This window comes from Schistocerca gregaria, chromosome 1 (assembly GCF_023897955.1).
Source record: "Schistocerca gregaria isolate iqSchGreg1 chromosome 1, iqSchGreg1.2, whole genome shotgun sequence".
In the NCBI taxonomy this organism is placed as follows: domain Eukaryota; kingdom Metazoa; phylum Arthropoda; class Insecta; order Orthoptera; family Acrididae; genus Schistocerca; species Schistocerca gregaria.
This window is the reverse complement of record NC_064920.1, coordinates 1,168,213,256-1,168,236,984: the sequence shown is the minus strand read 5'-3', so window position 1 is coordinate 1,168,236,984 and position 23,729 is coordinate 1,168,213,256.

Here is a 23,729-nt window from a genome sequence, read left to right as displayed (position 1 = left end):
CTGAGACAAGATTATCACATTCATCCATATCTAGATTACTACCTCACTGGTCACTTTAAGATGAGTGAGAGAGGTTTCATGCCTTTTCGATTCGGAAAAAATTATTACTTGTGAGTCTCCATAAATGCATAATTTTCTCTGATTTTTACCTTCGTGATTATTTCTCGATAATTGCAGTGTTTGAGGGGAAGTTGTATGTTGGTTTACCCTTTTTAGAACGTGAGTTCTTTCTGTTTCAGATGTATGTCTTTCTGTACAAGAACTGCTGTACACGAGCCTACCGCTGGAGTTTGATGAAAATCTACGTAACCCTCTCTCTCTCGCTTGCTGACCCTGTGGCGAAGAAACAGGTTCCTGCATATGCAGTTTGAGGAAGTCAGTACTACGTATCTTTCAGATGACATTTTGATCAGTGTATCAACACAAAAACTCCAAATATCTCTTTGAAAAAAACTAACAGTTTTTCCATACCTGTCTCTCCAGTAGGAAGAGTTATGACATTTGTATTGTAAGTAGGCTGTTTAGGTTTTTATGTTGGTAACACCACGTAGCGTTCTGTATGAAAATGACTGACTGTGATGTGTGCAGTCTGTGGCTGGTTGGCATTGTTGGAATATTCTCTATTGTCGTGTTGGGCAGTTGGATGTGAACAATGCTTAGCGTTGTGCAGTTGGAGGTGAGCCGCCAGTAGTAGTGGATGTGAGCAGAGAGATGGCAGAATTTTGAGTTTGTTCTCTATCAAAATGTTTCATTTGCTGACAATGCCTATCAGTAGTTAGTGCCTTCAGCAGTTAGAATCTTTTATTTAGCTGGCAGTAGTGGCGCTCGCTGTATTGCAGTAGTTCGAGTAATGAAGATTTTTGTGAGGTAAGTGATTCATGAAAGGTATAGGTCGAGCGGTTCTAGGCGCTTCAGGCTGGAAACGCGCGACCGCTACGCTCGCAGGTTCGAATCCTGCCTCAGGCATAGATTTGTGTGATGTCCTTAGATTAGTTAGGTTTAAGTAGTTCTATGTTCTAGGGGAGTGATGACCACAGAAGTTAAGTCCCATAGTGCTCAGAGCAATTTGAACCAAGCCCCTCGAGAAAAATGTTTTTTCGCTGCCAGGCCACTGTAAAAATTTGTTGGCTTAGATGCGGAAGAAGCGGAGAATGAAAATTTTTCTTTTTCTCTCTCCCTTCCCCTTTTTTTTTCTTCCGTCTGTCTTGTGACGGGGCTGAGGCTGCTGTCCTGTGCGAACCATTTTGTGTTCTGGTAGCTCTTTCACCCATCGTCCTCTATTAGTTGTTGGTAACAGCACAATCTCAGTCTTGCCTCCACAGTTTTGCCCTCTACAACTTCTTCAAGCGTGTGGATATCGTTCTTGCAGTTCATTTTAAACAGATCCCAAAAATGTTCAGTCTGGTTCGTGTCATCAGATTCCAAAGCCCATTCCATTGGGTGATTCTATCCTTCTGGAAGAAACTGTTAAAGAAATGGGCGCAGTGCGGTCGTGAATTTTCACCTTGATTCCATGCCATGAGTCTTTTCTTTGTATCTGGATACTAGGTTGGAAGACCATGTAAGAATATGACAGAGACTCAAAATTACCCACGATAACAAGAGAGGCATCCAGAGTACGTACTTGACACCGACACCTTTCGTGATACCTGGTCGCCTCCACCATCTTCCAAGTCGCTCATAGGTTGCAGACGAGTCACCTTGATGAACGGTGCCACTGTTAAGGTTCAGCCCAGTTTTATTCTTTCCTTGTCCACCTCCATCGCGCACTATGGAGCCGGTAGGTTTGTACTTATGTTCGTAGTGGATACTTACAGGCCAAAATGATCGTACGTGGAAACTTTTACTCAGTGGGATCGACACAGCTCTCCCAGTTTCCTTCAAAAACGCAGTACGCACTTCCGTTACGGCCACGTAAGAGCACCAAGGAGCCATAATTTGTAGGTACTAGTCACGAACAGATGCTGTACACGTGCCATCACTACGAGGCTGATCATAAATGTCTCTCGACAACAGCTGGGTGTTCGAGTGAGACTGTTGGGCTGTACGTCGATTCAGTGCGAAACTTAAGTTGCTAGCAACTTGTAACTCGCCCATATGTCTGTTTCTGTCTGTCCTGCTAAGTATGAAGCCTGTATGTCGTTATTCAGTGGGATCGACACAGCTCTCCCAGTTTCCTTCAAAAACGCAGTACGCACTTCCGTTACGGCCACGTAAGAGCACCAAGGAACCATAATTTGTAGGTACTAGTCACGAACAGATGCTGTACACGTGCCAGCACTACGAGGCTGATCATAAATGTCTCTCGACAACAGCTGGGTGTTCGAGTGAGACTGTTGAGCTGTACCCCGATTCAGTGCGAAACTTAAGTTGCTAGCAACTTGTAACTCGCCCATATGTCTGTTTCTGTCTGTCCTGCTAAGTATGAAGCCTGTAAGTCGTTATTCAGTGGGATCGACACAGCTCTCCCAGTTTCCTTCAAAAACGCAGTACGCACTTCCGTTACGGCCACGTAAGAGCACCAAGGAGCCATAATTTGTAGGCACTAGTCACGAACAGATGCTGTACACGTGCCAGCACTACGAGGCTGATCATAAATGTCTCTCGACAACAGCTGGGTGTTCGAGTGAGACTGTTGGGCTGTACCCCGATTCAGTGCGAAACTTAAGTTGCTAGCAACTTGTAACTCGCCCATATGTCTGTTTCTGTCTGTCCTGCTAAGTATGAAGCCTGTATGTCGTTATTATCGATACCAACGCTTGAGTCATTTACGCAGTCTCACTAATTACGTGACCCATGTTTCCCCAATGTATAACAGAATCCTGATTCGACGAGCTGTTTGAACGAAATCAGTGGTTATCATACCATTAAATGACTTGTAGTATTATCGTAGAGTCTTTATTCAAGACTATCAGTTCCTTGTTCCAAGACCGAATAACCCTGTTCCAGACTTACCTGGGTACCAATGGGTTTATCATCCTCACAAAGGAAAAGGGGTGTTATTTATAGGTTATGCAACATTCCAAATACTGTTTTGAATTTATTCATTTATTTACTTCGGCCATTTCGGAAATATACTCAACAAACAAATTCTTTAAGAAATCTGATTGATTCCAAGATCCTCGCTATAATGACAAACACTCTCGGTGCAAATTAACAGTTAGGAACCCGAGTTATCGGACCCTCAGGAATAGATATTGAATAATGACTACTGTAGCTAACAAGAAATCAATTAAATGAGGAAACGATTTAGAAAATGCGTAAAATTAGTGCAGAGGAAAGTAAGTGCGGCGTAGTTACAACTGACTTGGCTCACTACAAATGGCAGACTGGGACTCTGTGTCCAAGCGGCATTAAATAACTCAGTTTCTCAAAACCTCAATATAACGCCACATCCAACAAGTCAGCTCTCGTACTAGCAACTTGAATGCAAGGTATGTGAAAACGAAGCCACAGTTGGCGGAGCATTGCAGCAATATTACCTGCACCTTAAACAACAATCTGTGATACGTTTGGTCATCCCAGCGCCAGTAGGAAGATTTATTTTGCACGCCACAGTTGCAAAAACCAGCCCTTTTCCCCGCATTCTTCCTATAGGGACGCTGTAGTCGCTGTCACAGAGAGCGACTCTCTGACATCCGACCCACGAAAATTCCTGTATGTGGTGGTCCAGTTTGCTCTATAGACAGGTTCCTCTAATATCCAGTAGCGCGTCCTCTGCCACTAATGCATCACTGTATTCGTCGTAGCCTACTATCCACAAGTTCATCAAGGTACTGTTGGTCGAGATTGTCCCATTCCTCAACGGCGATTCGGCGTAGATCCCTCAGAACGGTTGGTGGGTCACGTTGTCCGTAAACAGCACTTTTCAATCTATCCCAGATATGTTCAACAGGGTCGATGTCTGGAGAACATGCTGGCCACTCTAGTCGAGCGACGTCGTTATCCTGAAGAGACTCATTCACAAGATGTGCACGATGAGTGCGCGAATTGTCGTCCATGAAGACGAATGTCTCGCCAGTATGCTGCCGATATGGTTGCCCTATCGGTCGGAGGACGGCATCCACGTATGATACCGCTGTTACGACGCCTTCCATTACCACGACTGCGTACGTCGGGCCCACATAATGCCACCACAACACAGGAGGGAACCTCCACCTTGCTGCACTTGCTGGGCAGTGTGTCTAAGGCGTTCAGCCTGACTGGGTTGCCTCCAAACACCGACATTTGTCTGTTTGACGGCATATGCGAAATTCATCGGTGAAGAGAACGTGATGCCAGTGCTGATTGATACATTCGGCATGTTGTTGGGCCCATCTGTACCGCGTGGTGTCGTGGTTGCAAAGATTGACCTTGCCATGGACGTCGAGAGTGAAGTTGCGCATCATGCAGCCTATTGTACACAGATTGAGTCGTAACACGACGTCCTGTGGCTGCACGAAAAGCATTATTCAACATGGTGGCATTGCTGTCGGGGTTCCTCCGATCCATAATCCTTAGGTATCGGTCATCCACTGTGGTAGTAGCCCTTGGGTGGCCAGAGCGAGGCATGTCATCGACAGTTCCTGTCCTTCTGTGTCTCCTCCATTTCCGAACAACATCGCTTTGGTTCATTCCGAGACGCCTGGCTGGACACTTCCCTTGTTGAAAGCCCTTCCTGGCACTAAGTAACAATGCGGACGAGATCGAACAGCGGTATTGAAAATCCAGGCAAGGTTCAACTACAGACAACACGAGGCGTGTACCTCCTTCCTGGTGGAACGACTGAAACTGATCGACTGTCTGACCCTCTTCGTCTACAAGGCGCTGCTCATGCGTGGTTGCTTACATCTTTGGGCGGGTTTAGTGACATCTCTGACAGTTATAGGTACTGTGTCTGTGATACAGTGTCCACAGTCAACGATTGTCTCCAGGAGTTCTGGGAACTAAGGTGATCCAAAAGTTTTTTTGATCTGTGTATCTGAGTGACGCTGATGTTACTATTTTTACTTCTCAATAACCTCCAAATCGTGAACTACACCTTTACTTTTTATATATGAATTAGTTAATTTAATCATGGCACTTTTGTTCCCTTGCCTGTGGTTACTTTCCGAACTCAATTTCTTAATCAAATTAAGTAAATTAATAAGACTGAACTTTAAATGGCTGGTCTACCCACGTACCACCACAATAAAATAAAAGCAGTGAACAGTAGAAGGAGTATGAACAGAACAGTGGCGTATTTAAGTTTACAAAATAATGAAAACTTTACTTTATCGTTTTATAACCACAATCTCAAACAAAAATGACAAGCACAAATCAGAACAGGAATAGTGTGTGATTGGCAAAGCATACATTGAAGCTGAAGCTATACAAAATATCCCCTGAATTAACACTTTTTACAACGCAGTCTCACTTTGCTTACATGAATCCACTATTATACCTAACTCTATTTAGATGGAATCAACTACAACCAAGTATTGCTAAAACTATGGTTCACTTTAGAACAAGAAGCTTGAACATCATTTACAGCCCTACGCCAGTACAGAAGTATATTATCCTTTCACTTTGATTCGGGCGGCAGCAGGAAACTGCGCGTTGTGGACGAGGAGCGGTGAGCTGTGGCAGTTCTGACTCTTCCACGAAACTTTGCGTACTACGTGGTCTCGCTTTCTCATTATCAGAACGAGGGAAACTTACATATCATAGGCCTGAACTCCGTGTAGGTTTCAGTGTAAGGTCCACCTGTTCGCTGGTGTGGTCAAACCAAGCCTGGCCAAATCAATTTGCATTAAACACATGACGGTGCTGTTACCTGCCAACCCTGTATCAGGCAGCTGAATGCAGAATTTCATAACTGCGAGGCCGAAATGCTTGAGCTAGCAGGGCAGAGCGGATTAGGTTGTGGAAAGGGGCCAAAATAAGTTGATGTTAGTTGCACTCAACATGCAAACTTGAATTATCAACACACAATATTACAGCAAGGATGGAAAACACTCAAACCTTTAATCTACCTCCTTTGATTAACTTTAGATCAGACGGAGGCCACACTCAAAATCCAAGACACAAGGCCTAAGCAAGAAATTGAAATACAAGGTTCTTCTGGAGGTTTCACCCAAAATATTTTCTAAATCTGAAGGCCTTGGCAATTTAATGTTAATGGAACTTGGCTGGAGGCCGCATATCACGCAATAAGAAGAGTTTCAATCAAAAGGCAGAAGGTCTTATCTTTAAACATTTCATGCAAAATTCGGCTTAAGGCCCCATACAAAAGCATAACAATCTCATGCCTTAAGGGCAAGACAAGAACATTAATTTAAGAGATATTGATACTCGTCTGAAGGCCACACATCAACCAAATAACTAAAACCCAAACAGGGAAGCTACTTTGTAACACACAAGGAACGGCGCTCCGAATTCCAAGGGTCGGCCTGAGATTGTAACACTAACGCCCGTTTAGGTGAGACAGGCAGCCTGTCCTACGACTTCTTAAACTGAAGGCAACCCAACCGACAGACAACCGACCGACCAATCAACAAAATCAGTTCCGCTCCCCGCAACCAGTAAATCGACCACAAGATTTCAATACAACGACACACAGAATATTGGTGTCCACAACGACCAACAACACCTCAGCTGTCCAACCACACGCCGCACTAGACAGCAACAACACGACGGGGAGTGTACGCTGCCGAAAATTACGTCGACGACCAGGGCAGGTAACCAGAACGTCAACGGCCACAAGGCAGAAGATATCGCTGGTCAACTTCAACAACAGAGAATAAATTAAGTTAAGCTCCATAGGAAGACAGCTGGAATCTTTGCCGACTTGAATATACACACTTTGTTGCTCGCGGGAATGTCCCAAAAGTGACAACCAGGATCACACGAAGAAACGTAAACAGTTGAGGCTCGATAGTAGGTTAAGTGAGGACTCAACTTTGATGTCCAAGATCGGTGGGCGACTAACTTCGTAGCGCCTGCAAGCAGCACCTCTAACTCCAAACCCGCGTGCATACCGCCAGCAGCCCCGGCCAGAGTAAGTGCCACGGAGACTTCCTCGCTGCTCCACGCCAACCGACCGACTGCCCAGGCCTGGTAACGGTGAAAGGACCAAATATACGTCGGCCGATGAGACGAGCAACCGAACGACCAACCAACAGTCGTCCCGCTACAGTCTACCCTCAGTCGGACAGTTGATATGAGAGGCCAGCGGTCAGCGAGCACTGGCTGTCCGTGACTCACCGTCCCTGACTTCTCTGCTGCTGCGTCCCGACTGCACTGCTGGTCCGTCTCCAACTGCACTGCCAGACACACGACGACACGGATATACTATCGGTAGTTGTAGAGACGGTACGTTGTGCACTTATCGATGCGCGCTGCTGCTGCCGCTCACGGGCAAAAAAGGCAGGAAGTTAGTGATGCCAGTAAATTAAGTAAGAAAAAGAGGCGACAGTACCCGTAATAGAAGATGACCAACCATAAATGGCATGAACAATAGCCGTGCACTTCTCTGAGACTTAGTACACCTTGTGTTCCTTGTGGGTGTGTCAACAAGCGCGAAACGAAACGGCAGCGTTTCGCCACGTTAGAAGTCGGCCGCTGTGGCCGAGCGTTTCTAGGCGCCCCAGTCCGGAACCGCGCAACTGCTACGGCCCCAGGCATGGATGTGTGTTCTAAGTTGTAGGAGACTGATGACCTCAGATGTTAAGTCCCATAGTGCTCAGAGCCATTTGAACCACGTTTGCAGGTCCGGCGGAAAGCAGAACATCAGCGCTTTGCGCGAACTGGGTAGCAGCTTAGTACACCAATACGACTGAGAGGTATCACGTCATCTTATTCCGTTAAGCCAGAAGTCGCGTCACTAACGCAAGCAGGTGTACAGAATATTGTTACAGACCAGTCTGTTGGTATAACACATGTTTTAGGCAAATAGGGCGCGATTTAAATCGATGGTACTTTCGTGTTAGGAAAGCGGTCATTACAAGTGACGGAGGGTCAATACCAGCCGATATTTCACACTATAAATCCTCCAGCGTTTGAGTTGAGGAGGCAGTTGGTCAGAAGGATCGATGGGGTACGACTCGATTCTCTGACACTGTAAAAACGCTGTGTATGAGTCTGTTGTAGATTTCCTGCTCGTACTCAACACCTCCAACAGCCGCCTGAGAGGTGTCTTCCTCTCCGTAAGGACCAGTCACGAGTTCGGCGCTACTGGCACCTTCCAACGTAGATGGGAAGGACTGGGGGTCTTCCGTGTCGACTTGGGCCAGGACTCCGGCGTTCCTGACACCTCAGCGTAGCCACGGGACCGACCTGCACGGCAGACCAGCGTCAGAGCACTTCCCGACTACACAACCGTCATCGCAGTTCGGAGAGCAGAGATGAGCCACAGTTACGGGATGGGATCGAAAGCCTCCTAGACCGGCGTGTATAAGCCACATGCGCAAGCGCCACCCTCTTCGAGTGCGGAGGGTGAAGACGAAGCATCCACTTCCTGAGTAGCTGCCGGAAGTTGCGATGCACTCGCCGTAGCATCGCTAAAGGAGAGATGTATTTGCAGAAATAAATGGTTAAAAGTCACTCTTCTTTTACTGCGCCCACCAGCATACAAAGGTAACAACCACCTCCTCTCCCCTGAGGAAGCGGCAAAAGGCGAACTGGAAGAGTGCTTGCTGACACACCATCCATCTGCCACGCCTCACAATAGTCGCTACCTGCAGTGCATGTTGCAATTATGAAACATCAGACAGCCAACTAGGAAGGAATACATTCGCTCTCGTGACACACAATATGTCTGAGATGATATGTAGTTTCTCTGTTGATGCCTCCTAGTTCACTACAAGATACAGACCACAAGTCTCCGCCACTAGAGAGACCTGAAGTTCTCTACCAAGCAAGGACCAGAAGACAAAGAATCACAACCACTTCCTCGGTACAGGAGCAAGATTAGCAAAAACGAAATTGTCCCCACATTGATAAACCAATCGAACTGTCCTCTACTCTCTGAATCTCCCCTCTTGACTGTTTTGTTGACCTGGTAGCCACTCCAGACACCGCACCATGGTTCCCACACTGGGGAAGCAGGCCTCCACTTTGCATATCCTGGGAGGAGCCAATAAGCGACTCCAAAACTCTCATGTCTGAAAGAAGAAGATTTTATATTAGGGAGGCGTCATTCTCATGGTAAACATGGCAATTTTTTGGTAAAAAACATTTACCTGGATGTGATCACAGTTCCTCATTTGTGGAGAGGTCTAATCTTTTCAGGTTGACCATTTCCAGTTTCTGAACCGCGGCTGTTAAGCTTCCCACACAGCCATGCCCATGAAGTACGTGTTCTTACCCCTTGTTAAAGGAACCTGGTGACTTACTGGGATCAGGAGTGTCACAGTCAGCCGGGCGGAGTGGCCGTGCGGTTCTAGCCGCTACAGTATGGAACCGAGCGACCGCTACGGTCAAAGTTCGAATCCTGCCTCGGGCATGGATGTGTGTGATGTCCTTCGGTTAGTTAGGTTTAATTAGTTCTAAGTTCTAGGCGGCTGATGACCTCAGAAGTTAAGTCGCATAGTGCTCAGAGCCATTTTTTTTGTTCCAGTCCTGCCTCCGCTAAATGCATATATCAGCCACTCTGTCCATATCGTCCCGGCTTCTAACATGGGAATGCATAGAGTTTTATGACCGTCCCACCTTTTGCACAAAGGCTCAGTTTACAGCAGTCTGTCTTCAACGGCTTCCTCCATCCACTTTCTGCTAAATTGTTGCCTTTACAATGGACTGCCGCCTGGTGCAGGTAAAATGTTTTGTGAAACGGCTCCCTTTGTCCGACACTAAATGGGAAGCAGGAGACAGCTTTGGCCACAATTCTCTCTTCTGGTACAAACCACAGAGCTCTGCTTCCCAGAATCACTCATACAGCCAAATCACTGCATTTAGCATTTATGGCCCCCCAACCATCTCTCTCCTTTTTCTCCTTTGCCTCCACTAGTGTCCCTCAGGCACAAGTTCTGTACAGTTTTCACATGCAGTTGTAAGAACATTTCTCCATATAAAAATGTCATAATCCACACACGCCAAATGTAGTACTGGAGAACACCCAGATCATGACCTAAACTATGAGCTTTAATCTGACAATGTTGTTAAAGTGAGAGAGTGGCAAGCCACTTATCACTTTATTCCTTTTTTATGGACAATGATTCACTTATATCATAGGGCCAAATTAAGATATTTAACTAAAGATTCAGTCCGACCCCGGTAGCTGAGTGATCAGCGCGACGGAATGTCAATTCTAAGGGCCCAGGTTCGATTCCCGGCTGGGTCGGAGATTTTCTCCGCTCAGGGACTGTGTGTTGTGTTTTCCTATTCATCATCATTTCATCCCCATCGACGTGAAAGTCGCCGCAGTGGCGTCAAATCGAAAAACTTGCACCCAGCGAACGGTCTAACCAACGGGAGCCCATAGTCACACTAAAGACTCCAATGAAAGTACACAAAGCATTTGTTCGAGTAGCTTAAAACGAGTAGTACTACCCAAAAATCTACATCTGCCTACATATTCCGTAAGGCACCATATGGTGGCCATCTTGTAGCAGTACAACTCACATTCTTTCCTTTCCCATTGGCAAATGAGGTCAGGGAAAATCAACTTTCTATGTGCTTCTGTACAAGCACCGATTTCTCTTGTCTTCTCATTCATCAAAAGAGATGTATGTTGGTGGTAGTAGGATAGTTCTGGAGTTTTCCACACATGCCGAACTTTTAAACTTTCTCAATAGCATTTCCCAAAAGAAAGATCTTCCTCCCTCCAGGTTTCCCCATATGGGTTCATGGAGCACTCTCTTAATACTTGCGAGATCATCAAAGCTTTTTTCTTTATCTTTTTTGGGTCATCAGTCTTCTGTTTGCTAAGTTGTGGCCCACCATTAAACCTTCTGCTGTGCCACATCTTCATCTCAGCGTAGCACTTTCACCCTACATCTTCAGTTATTTGTCAGATCTATTCCAGTCTCTGACGTCCTCTACAGTTGTCCACCACTACGCCTCACGGAAGTTATTCCTTGCTATCTTAACACATATTCCATGACATTCGTTCTCCTTCCAATGCTATGCGAATGTCTCTCTACTCCCTAATTTTATGGAGAATTTCCTGATTCCTTGTATTAGCTCTAAACACATGTTATTAGAAATTTATCCCTAAAATTAAGGCTGATATCTGATACCATTAGACTTCTTTTCGCAAGGCATGCCCTCTTTGCCTGCACTGGTTAGCTTTTTAAATTCTCCTTGTTTAGTCCGTCATATACCTGTTTCCTTCCAAGGTCGCAGAATTTCTGAACTAACCCTGCTCTGTAGACTCAGTTTTGATGTTAAATTTATTGCTAATTCATTTTTGTTATACTTCAAGCCCACCATAATCTGCTTGATTGCCCCACACAACAGCAAGTGTCAGCCAAGTACTACCTCCAAACACTGCCTGTACATCACAGGTAAAGTTCAGATGTAGTCCACGAAATACATTGGGGCCTCCAATTAACTGCTGCTTATTAAATTGACCAGCAAGGTTAATATCAATAGCCTTCAAGCTGCGATAGACAGGTATACTGCGCCGCCAGCGACGACGCCATGCACGTCGCAGAGGCATTCTGACTTGGAAGACATGGAGTATATCTGAGACTGCAGGACTGTTGGCTAAGCAGCCTTATGGTACTCTAGTTCCAAGTATGCCATTTGTTTTGAGTACAAGAAAGAAGAAGAAATTAAACGCTGATAAGTACTTGTTTATATGGGCCAAAGTTGGTAATGGCAATTGTAAAATAAAGATCAACGGTGATTGTATGCCACAGCAATGCCTCTGCGACGTGCATATCTTTCATGTCAGTAGTGGGGTAACAGGGATGCCTTGATGTTTTGTTAGTGCAGTTTGCGTACATTCAGAGACAAACTTGATTGATTTGTGAATCTCTCTACCCACTCCCCCCCCCCCCCCCCCCCTAAACCTCCACCACACACCGTCAGGTGGCTTGCGGAGTATGGATGTAGATGTAGATGTAGATGTGTTAATTGATTTACGACCCAATGGAGGTTGATTCGTGACCCCCTCAGGATAATCCATCCTTCTGAGGAAAGCCCTCACATCCGCTCCCTCCTCCACCTACCTGACCCTCTGGGAAACCTCCTCACTGCTACAAGCAAGCCTTTGATATCAAATTAATTGACTAATTAATTAAATCGACACATTAATTAACACCTCACCCTCTGATACCCGAAAATATCAGTGAGTGATACAGTGAGCAAAATGTCTACAGAATCTGTAAGTAATGTGTCTTGTGGGAAGTGTCACAACAAAAGGTTATAGTGTACTGCTGTACACAAAGCTTCCTCATATTTTATCATTTTTGTAGCTTAGGATGGAGGGTCATACTTCATTGCGCTCCGCTGGATGCCCTAGTAGGTCTATCCTGAGAATATGAAGTTCTATATAGCAGTTCAGATTTACCTTAATCTTATTGCACTGGATTTCGTCACCTCAGATTGTGCAAAAGACATCAAGAGTATAAGATAGAGGACATGGCAAGCCGCAGAACTTGCATGTATGTACATGCAGGGGCGTCACCACAGATATAATCAAAACAGAAGAAAATTCTTCCAAGGCAACAGACTTTTCAAGCGCCGACTTCGCCAATAGCTGCTAGCAAGAAAGCAGCACCGTTTGTGACTATATACCTCAGTCCTTTGCTCCAGAGATATAGGATGTCACTAACAGTTTCAGGTTTAATAATGACTGTACAGCAGTAACAATCTGAAGAGCAAGTGTCAGGTAAATCCAGCAAACATTATTATGCGTAATTTTGGCTCTACTGTTCGTAAATCCATTCGGTAGATACATGAAAGTACGTAACGGCAACAGCAAACAGCCCCATATAGCTGTAATTTCGTAATAACTGACTACGTGAAATACATTTATTACAGCAATTAAGTCGCCTTCAATGATACTCCGTGTTAATCCACACTAATGGTATTCATTAAGCTGAATATGAACAGCGAGAACAAATTTAGCGCAAGAGCTGATTTGTAACGCTAGAATGAACCTGCCACACGTTAGTTTATCAGACAGACGATGCAGCAAAACAGATGACATTCATTCCTAGCCACAACAGTAGAAATATCCCGATTACGCGAACTTGTTCACTTACGCTCGCAGGGAAAGAAAAGAAATTGAGACAGCAGGAAAGCCATAACCCACACTGACAATCTAGTACCTTTTGGAGCGACACACTTGCAGATTCTCTCTCTCTCTCTCTCTCTCTCTCTCTCTCTCTCTCTCTCTAGTTTCCCAATACCTCTAAATAGTAAAACATTTACTTGCATAGCTTCTAAAATTAATCAACCACTCGACGATTGTTGTATCTGGTCTTCACTACAACTGGTATATACAAAATATGACTGATGTTTATGATTTCGTATTAAACTTTTCTTAGTTAGCGGAATGTCTCATTTCTATCTCATTCGGGAGGACGACGGTTCAGTCCCGCGTCCGGCCATCCTAATTTAGGTTTTTCGTGATTTCCCTAAGTCGCTGTAGGCAAATGCCGGGATGGGTCCTTTGAAAGGGCACGGCCGACTTCCTTCGCTGTTCTTCCCTAATCCGATAAGACCGATGACGTCGCTGTCTGGTCTCGTCCCCAAAACAACCCAACCCATTTCTGTCTGGTGTTACCATCTAGAGACAAGGTTTTGGAACATGGAATGGTTTGCTGCGGACCATGGCCAGATTATATCGACAGCTGTGAGCGATCAAAAGGGGCGGCGTGCGTTAAAAACTGTCAAATCAAATCACTATCTCCACTGCAAGAATGTCCTAGTTGTGTTTCCCAAATCGACGTCAAAGATCTTGTTTTGAGATTTTACTATTCTCCTCATAAATTCCGCTGGTTTGTACGTCAGCTGAAGCTAGCGCCATTCCAGATAAATTCATAAGAATGTATAAAAAGGGGAAAAACATACGTTAGTGGGTGCTATATCAAAGCCATCTTCAAACTTTATGCTGAAAATTTGTATGCAGTATTACTTGTTTGTCATTTTCATGAGAACAAGTGCCGGCCGAGTGGTTCTAGGCGCTTCAGTCCGGAACCGCGCGACTGCTACGGTAGCAAGTTCGAACCCTGCCTCGGGCATGGACTTGTGTGATGTCCTTAGGGCCGGCCGGAGTGGCCGTGCGGTTCTAGGCCCTACAGTCTGGAACCGAATCCTGCCTCGAGCATGGATGTGTGTGATGTCCTTAGGTTAGTTAGGTTTAATTAGTTCTAAGTTCTAGACGACTGATGACCTCAGAAGTTAAGTCGCATAGTGCTCAGACCCATTTGAACAATTTGATGTCCTTACGTTGGTTAGGTTTAAGTAGTTCTAAGTTCTAGTGGACTGATGACCTCCGATGTTAAGTCCCATAGTGCTCGGAGCCATTTGTACCATTTTGAGAACAGGTGTTGTCTTGTAGCGACTTGTTATACTTTATCCCGTATTTCACATCCTAATACAGTCCCTCAAGAAGTAATAAGTTAACTTGATAGTTCTGTGTTCAAAAGACTTAGTGAACCTAGTTAGGTTCATGGGACAAAAGTGCCCTTCCCTACCGATTTTCAAATTCGGTCAAGTTATAAACTTCTTGCGCGTGACAGCTTAATACACTCTGGTCAGCTATAACATTATGGCAACCGACCCTTATCGATATAAAAGCGTCCAGGTGATATCAGAGTCACCTGGCGAGTAGTGAGTGCTATGTGGTATCAGAGAGCAGGATGTCAGTTTGTATAATGGGGAAGGCGTGCGATCTGTCTGAGTTAGGTCGAGATCAGATTGTGATGGCCCAGAGACTTGGCATGAGGATTTCGGAAACAGCATGACTTGTCGGGTATTCAAAGAGTGCTGCGCTGAGTGTCTTCAACACGTAGTGATACCAAGGTGAAACCACGTCCAGACGTCGTGAGGATGGGCGGCAACCCCTCACCACAGATGTCGAACGTCGTAGGCCGCGCAGACTGGTAGAACAGGAGAGGTGGTCAACTGTGGCAGAGTTCAAGTGTGTCTGAACACACAGTGCACCGAACAGTCCTAGGGATGGTGCTACGCAACTGAAGACCCATGTGTGTGCCAATGGTCACACCACGGATTTGGCAACTACGACTGAAATGGGCACATGACCATTGGCAATGGACGTTGGCGCAGTGGTAGAGCGCTGCATGCTGTGATCAATCCCGATACCTTCTTCATCATGCTGATGGGAGGGCACGAATTTGTCGTCTTCTAGAGGAACAGCTCCTTGAAACCTGTGCTGCGGGTCAAAGACAAGCTGGTGGTGGCCCCATTATGCTCTGGGGAACATTCACGTGGGCATCCATCAGTCCAGTGGAGCTCGTGCAACCCGCCATGGCGAACAAGGAGTACTGTACATGGTTGCAGACCACGTACACCCCTTCATGACGATCGTGTTTCCCGACGGAAGTGGCATTTTTCAACAAGATAATGTGACATGTCACAAAGCCAGGAGTGTGATGGAAACGTTCTAGGAACAGTGGCGAGTTCCAGTTAACGTGCCAGACCCCCAACTTGCCAGATCTGTACCCAATCGAACATGTCTGGCATTTAATTGTATGGTGCGCCAGAGCTCATATTCCCCCACCCCGGAATTGGGTCCCGTGTGTGTGCGGATGTGGTACCAACTCTCTCCAGCGTCTTATGAAGGCCTCGTTGCTTCCATGTCACGACGCGTCGCCGCTGTTATCCGTGGCGAAGGTGGGCATACTGACTATTAAGTAGGTGTATACCATTACATTAATACTGAATCATATTTGCTGTACGTTATTAACTCTCCTGCAACGTTACAACGAACACAAGTGTTTACCACGTTGCTAACAGAACTTATCAATTCCTGCATCTACACTCCTGGAAATGGAAAAAAGAACACATTGACACCGGTGTGTCAGACCCACCATACTTGCTCCGGACACTGCGAGAGGGCTGTACAAGCAATGATCACACGCACGGCACAGCGGACACACCAGGAACCGCGGTGTTGGCCGTCGAATGGCGCTAGCTGCGCAGCATTTGTGCACCGCCGCCGTCAGTGTCAGCCAGTTTGCCGTGGCATACGGAGCTCCATCGCAGTCTTTAACACTGGTAGCATGCCGCGACAGCGTGGACGTGAACCGTATGTGCAGTTGACGGACTTTGAGCGAGGGCGTATAGTGGGCATGCGGGAGGCCGGATGGACGTACCACCGAATTGAATTGCTCAACACGTGGGGCGTGAGGTCTCCACAGTACATCGATGTTGTCGCCAGTGGTCGGCGGAAGGTGCACGCGCCCGTCGACCTGGGACCGGACCGCAGTGACGCACGGATGCACGCCAAGACCGTAGGATCCTACGTAGTGCCGTAGGGGACCGCACCGCCACTTCCTAGCAAATTAGGGACACTGTTGCTCCTGGGGTATCGGCGAGGACCATTCGCAACCGTCTTCATGAAGCTGGGCTACGGTCCCGCACACCGTTAGGCCGTCTTCCGCTCACGCCCCAACATCTTGCAGCCCGCCTCCAGTGGTGTCGCGACAGGCGTGAATGGAGGGACGAATGGAGACGTGTCGTCTTCAGCGATGAGAGTCGCTTCTGCCTTGGTGCCAATGATGGTCGTATGCGTGTTTGGCGCCGTGCAGGTGAGCGCCACAATCAGGACTGCATACGACCGTGGCACACAGTGCCAACACCCGGCATCATGGTGTGGGGAGCGATCTCCTACACTTGCCGTACACCTCTGGTGATCGTCGAGGGGACACTGAATAGTGCACGGTACATCCAAACCGTCATCGAACCCATCGTTCTACCATTCCTAGACCGGCAAGGGAACTTGCTGTTCCAACAGGACAATGCACGTCCGCATGTATCCCTTGCCACCCAACGTGCTCTAGAAGGTGTAAGTCAACTACCCTGGCCAGCAAGATCTCCGGATCTGTCCCCCATTGAGCATGTTTGGGACTGGATGAAGCGTCGTCTCAGGCGGTCTGCACGTCCAGCACGAACGCTGGTCCAACTGAGGCGCCAGGTGGAAATGGCATGGCAAGCCGTTCCACAGGACTACATCCAGCATCTCTACGATCGTCTCCATGGGAGAATAGCAGCCTGCATTGCTGCGAAAGGTGGATATACACTGTACTAGTGCCGACATTGTGCGTGCTCTGTTGCCTGTGTCTATGTGCCTGTGGTTCTGTCAGTGTGATCATGTGATGTATCTGACCCCAGGAATGTGTCAATAAAGTTTCCCCTTCCTATGACAATGAATTCACGGTGTTCTTATTTCAATTTCCAGGAGTGTATTTATTCGGTAATTTGTTGAAATAAGAGCTAATAACGTATGTTTAGAATTTCATTAATCATTAATCGGATATATATCACAATTTGTTGTTATGAAAGTTATAAACTTAGACCTTTTTTTTAAATTTTTTATATAACTCGAGTTCAGTAAGATCCTAGAAATTAGTGAGACATGTATGCTGTGGAAGGATCCTTCCTTTGTGTGGCAGTTGTACTGTGCAATAGCTCGATCCCACCTTGGCCGCTAAAGTATGGGGTGACGGTTTTAGTTAAGCACTACATTAGGAAGCCAATTTCCAATACCTTTCGTGGTGATGGGACACGTATGTTTCATTACAGTGATAGGCAGTTATGATCATTGTGATGGTTACATAATGAGTTACATATATCGAAAGGCGGGTTTCGTCAAATGTTACAGGGTCAAGGAACAAGTACGTTTTTGTTTGGTTAATGTTTTTAGCTCTGGTATCAACTGAGGTGTTGAAGTAAGTACGTTTCTTTTACATGACACCGTATACTTTTTATAACTGCCCTTGAGGAGACAATTATGATATATAGCGTTTCTTAATGTTGAAGTTGAAACTTGTCATAGAAAAATTGATAGAAGTCCTAGAATGTGAGAGCACTGTGGCGGGAAACGGCATTTGCGATACAAACACAGCCCAGGAGTCGTCTCGGGCCGGGTTGCGTAGTTGTATACCATAGTCCTGGGCTACGAGAATGAAGCATTTCCCCTTGAACCAACTAACGACCTAGGTGCAGGTTCACCTACGAATGTTGTATATGAAAATAAAACATAGGCTAGAATCTAGCGTATCACAAAGAGCTAACGAAAACTACTTCACAACAATGGTGTATCTTCCCAGATTTACGTTTGCTGAAACAGAGAAATCATCTGTTCATTCTTCAAAAATGAAGAGGGCTTATACGCCGCAAAAAGTACCTACTGGATTAAATATCTACGTATTAGGAGGAAGATCTGACCTATCTTTTCCTGTGCGTGGCTATGTGCTTCTTAGAGGTAAAATACATACTGTCGGACAATTGTCTCTACTTACACTGCCCTAAAGTTCTTCTTAAGGAAAAGTCGTTCCATGCTGAACGTAAGCGCATAATGATAGTGTTACCAGCTACGTGCAATACACACTGTCGACTTATTTGATATTGCAGTGCAATTTTGTACACACTTAAATGAAATAAACAATTTGTTAACAATGATTTTGTAACCACCCAAATAACATAAAATATATTTTTCTTCCAAAAAAACTTTATCCCTTATTTAAGCACGTGTTCAAACTGTGGACCATGGACTGAAAGGCACATTTTGAGTCGCAGTTCGAAAGGAAAGTGAACAGATGTAGTTACACTTAATGCTATGGTAGAGTATGCACTGGCGACTCGACGACACATATCCTCTGGCGTAGTTGGGGATCGTCATAGACTTTATCTTTGAGTGTTCTCCAAAGAAAGAAAGCAAGAGTGAAATCGGGGGATCTCGCAGCCATTTCACCCTCGAATGGCGCGTGGGAAAAGGGAATACCTAAACCTTTCCCTTCAAACTCTGATTTATTTTATTATGATGATCATTTCTCCCTACGTAGGTGGGTGCCAACGAAATATTTACGCATTCGGAAGAGAAACATGGTGATTGAAATTTCGTAAATAGGTCTGGCCGCAAAGAAAACCGCCTTTGTTTCAGTGACTTCCACCCCAACTCGCGTATCATATCAGTGACACTCTCACACCTATTTCGCGATAACACGAAACAACCTGCCCTTCTTTACACTTTTTCGATGTCCTCCGTCAATCCTAAATGGTAAGGATCCCAAACCGCCGCAGCAATATTCCAGCAGAGGACGGACAAGTATAATGTAGGCTCTCTTTTTAGTGGCTTTGTCGCATCTTATAAGTACTCTGCCAACAAATCGCAGACTTTCACCTTCCTCACAATATTATCTATGTGGTCTTTCCAATTTAAGTTGCTCGCAATTGTAATTCCTAGGTATTTAGTCGAATTGACGGCCCGTAGATTGGTGCGATTTATCGTGTACTCAAAATTTATCAGATTTCTTTTAGTACCCATGTGGATCACCTCGTTTGTTTATGCCAATTGCCAATTTTCGCACTATACAGAAATTCTCTCTAGATCATTTTGTGATTAGAATGGATCGTCTGATGATTTTACTAGACGGTAAATTACAGCGTCTTCTGCAAACAATCTAAGGGGGCTGCTCCGATTATCACCTAGATCATTTATATGAATCAGGAACAGCAGAGGGCCTATGACATTACCTTGCGGAACGCCAGATATCACTTCTGTTCTACTCGATGATTTACCGTCTATCACTACGTACTGTGACCTCTCTGAGACGAAATCACGAATCCAGTCACACAACTGAGACGATACTCCATATGCACGCAATTTGATTAATAGTCGCTTGTGAGCAACGGTATCAAAAGCTTTCTGGAAATCTAGGAAGATGGAATCGATCTGAAATCACATGTCGACAGCACTCATTACTTCAGGGGAATCAAGTCATTTTCTTCAAGGTGATTCATAATGTTCGAGTACACTGCAAATTGAGGTCAGTGGTATGGGTCTGTAATTTGATGGGTTACTCCTATTTCCCTTCTCAATTCATGTTGTCAACTTACTTGGCTTTTTCTATAGCCTCTCTAATCTCCCTCCTCCAACTGTTTCGCTAGTACGTGGGATCTTGATGCTGGACTGTTCCTGCTGTTCTACCACCGCACTTTAGAGTTCTTCCAATGAAGTTAAGTCTGACATAATTTTTTCCTGTAGTAATGAAATATGCTACTGTTATTCCAAGTCACCCCGTACGCATACTCCTACATATATTGGATTGTTAATGTTTCTAGGCATTGATCGCCAACAGTGTTAACGAAAAATAGTGGACCTAAGGCTATTTATGGGGAAGTGCACTTACTCCAGTCGTTTCATGTGGTTACTACGATGCAATCTTCCCAGTAAACATTAGCTAAAAATTTATTCTGAAGGACTACGTCCACTGTATAGCATTTAAGAAGAAGAAAGTTGCATCGTACACTATTCGTAATAAATTTGTAAGCATTACATTAATTACAGGACCCAAGAGGAGACAAGAGCTCTAGAAAACAAAAGGTGAGTCGTCACATTATGAATGGTTTAAAAAAGTGATACAGGTTTTCTTCGTTGCGGTTTAGTATATAGAAGAAGCAGTTAGGAAAAGAAAAGAAAAATTGAGAAGATAAATAAAATTTCGGAATCGTAGGAGGGTTTCATGTTGCTGGACATTCTAGGACAGCGATTTTTACTTTTATTTCCATTCATTTATTTATTTACTCTTTGTCAACGTTTGCATCTCACAGCAGAACTTTTAACCTTCACCCTCAATTATTTGCTGGAGGTACACCAATTTAATACTCATGGGTGACTGGAATTCGATAGCAGGAAAAGGAAGAGAAGGAAACGTAGTAGGTGAATATGGATTGGATGTAAGAAATGAAAAAGGAAGCCGCCTGGTAGAATTTTGCACAGAGCATAAGTTATCATACCTATCACTTGGTACAAGAATCATAAAAGAAGGTTGTATCCATTTAAGAAACCTGGGGATACTGACAGGTTTCAGATAGATTATATAATGGTAAGACAGAGATTTAGGAACCAGGTTTTAAATTGTAAAACATTTCCAGGGGCGGATCTGGACTCTGGCCACAATCTGTTGGTTATGAACTGTAGATTAAACCTGAAGAAACTGCAAAAAGGTGGGAATTTAAGGAGATAGGACGTGGATAAACTGAAAAAACCAGAGGTTGTACAGAGTTTCAGGGAGAGCATAAGGGAACAATTTACAGGAATGGGGGAAAGAAATACAGTAGAAGAAGAATGGATAGCTTTGAGGAATGAAATAGTGAAGGCAGCAGAGGATCAAGTAGGTAAAAAGACGAGAGCTAGTAGAAATCCTTGGGTAACAGATGAGATACTGAATTGACAAAAGGAGAAAATACAAAAATGCAGCAAGTGAAGCAGGCATAAAGGAATACAAACGTCTCAAAAATGAAATCGACTGGAAGTGCTAAATGGCTACGCAAGGATGGCAAGAGGAGAAATATAATGATTTAGAGGCTTATCTCATCAGGGGTAAGATAGATATTGCCTACAGGAAAATTAAAGAGACCTTTGGAGAAAAGAGAGCCACTTGCATGAATATCAAGACCTCAGATGGAAACCCAGTTCTACGTAAATAAGGGAAAGCAGAAAGGTGGAAGGAGTATATAAAGAGTCTATACAATGGCGTATGGAAATTGAAGAGGATGTAGATGAAGATGAAATGGGAGATACGATACTGCGTGAAGAGTTTGACAGAGATGAACTGAAATACCTGAGTCGAAACAAGGCCCCGGGAGTAGACAACATTCCATTATAACTACTGACAGCCTTGGGAGAGCCAGTCCTGACAAAACTCTACCATGTGGTGAGCAAAACGTTTGAGACAGGCGAAATACCCTCAGTCTTTAAGAAGAATATAATTCAGATCCCAAAGAAAGCAGGTGTTGACAGATGTGAAAATTACCGTACTATCAATTTAGTAAGTCACAGCTGCAAAATACTAACACGAATTCCTTACAGACGAATGGAAAAACTGGTAGAAGCCGATCTCGGAGAAGATCAGTTTGGATTCAGTAGAAATGTTGGAACACGTGAGGCAATACAGACCCTACGGCTTACGTTAGAAGCTAGACTAAGAAAAGGCAAACCTACGTTTCTAGACAGTGTTGACTGGAATACTCTCTTTCAAATTATGAAGGTGGCAGGGGTAAAATACAGGGAGCGAAGGGCTATTTACAGTTTGTACAGAAACCAGATGGCAGTCATAAGAGTCGAGGAGCATGAAATGGAAGCAGTGGTTGGGAAAGGAGTGAGACAGGCTTGTACCCTGTCCCCGATGTTATTCAATCTGTATATTTACTAAGCAGTAAAGGAACCAAAAGAAAAAATTTGGAGTAGGTATTAAAATCCATGGAGAAGAAGTAAAAACTTTGAGGTTCGCCGATGACATTGTAATTCTGTCGGAGACGGCAAAGGACTTGGAAGAGCAGTTGAACGGAATGGACAGTGTCTTGAAAGCAGGATATAAGATGAACATCAACAAAAGCAAAACGAGGATCATGGAAAGTAGTCGAGTTAACTCGGGTGATGCTGAGGGAATTAGATTAGGAAATGAGACACTTGAAGTAGTAAAGGAGTTTTGCTATTTGGGGAGCAAAATAACTGATGATGTTCGAAATAAAGAGGATATAAAAAGTAGACTGGCAATGGCAAAGAACGCGTTTCTGAAGAAGAGAAATTTGTTAACACCCAGTATAGAATTAAGTGTCAGGAAGTCGTTTCTGAAAGTATTCGTATGGAGTGTAGCCATGTATGGAAGTGAAACATGGACGATAAATAGTTTGGACAAGAACAGAATAGAAGCTTTTGAAATGTGGTGCTACAGAAGAATTCTGAGGATTAGATATGTAGATCACATAATTAATGAGGAGGTATTGACTAGAATTGCAGAGAAGAATAGTTTGTGGCACAACTTGACTAGAAGAAGGGATCGGTTGGTAGGACAATTTAGTATTGGAGGTCAGCTTGGAGGGTAAAAATCGCAGAGGGAAACCATGAGATGAATACACTAAGAAAATTCAGAAGGATGTAGGCTGCAGTAGGTACTGGGAGATGAAGAAGCTTGTACAGGATAGAGTAGCATGGGGAGCTGCATCAAACCAGTCTCAGGACTGAAGACCACAACAACAACGACCCCAATCTCTGTCTTCCTCTACATCTTTTACCCTCAACACGTCCCTCTCCCCATGGAAGTTACTCCTTAATGTCGTCTCAGTTATCCAAATATTACTTTCCTCACTAAACGTATGGAGAACCTCCTCTTTCATTACTTTATCAGTCCACCGAATTTTCAATATTCTTCCGTCGCACTAAATCTCAAATGAGTCGATTCTCTTCTTTTCAGATTTTCCCATAGGGCATGTTTCACTATGATACGAAGCGGTGCTCCAAACGTAAGGTCTCAGAAATTTATTTCTCAAATGAAGGTTCCTGTTTGACACAAGTGAATGTCCTTCTTCCAGTGCTAGTCTGCTTACACCTTGCTCCATCCATCATGTGCTTCTTGCTGCAGATTCTCATAGTAAGTTCTCTCTGTTTTTATTTCTGCTACTACAAATTAGTTTCGTCTTTTTCGATTTCCTATATATCCATATTCTGCATTCATTACGCTGTTCATGCCAATCAACAGATCTTATAATTCTTATTCAGTTTCACTCAGCGAATCGTATCATCGATATCCTTTCACGTTGAATTTTAATCCCACTCTTCAAGCTTTCCC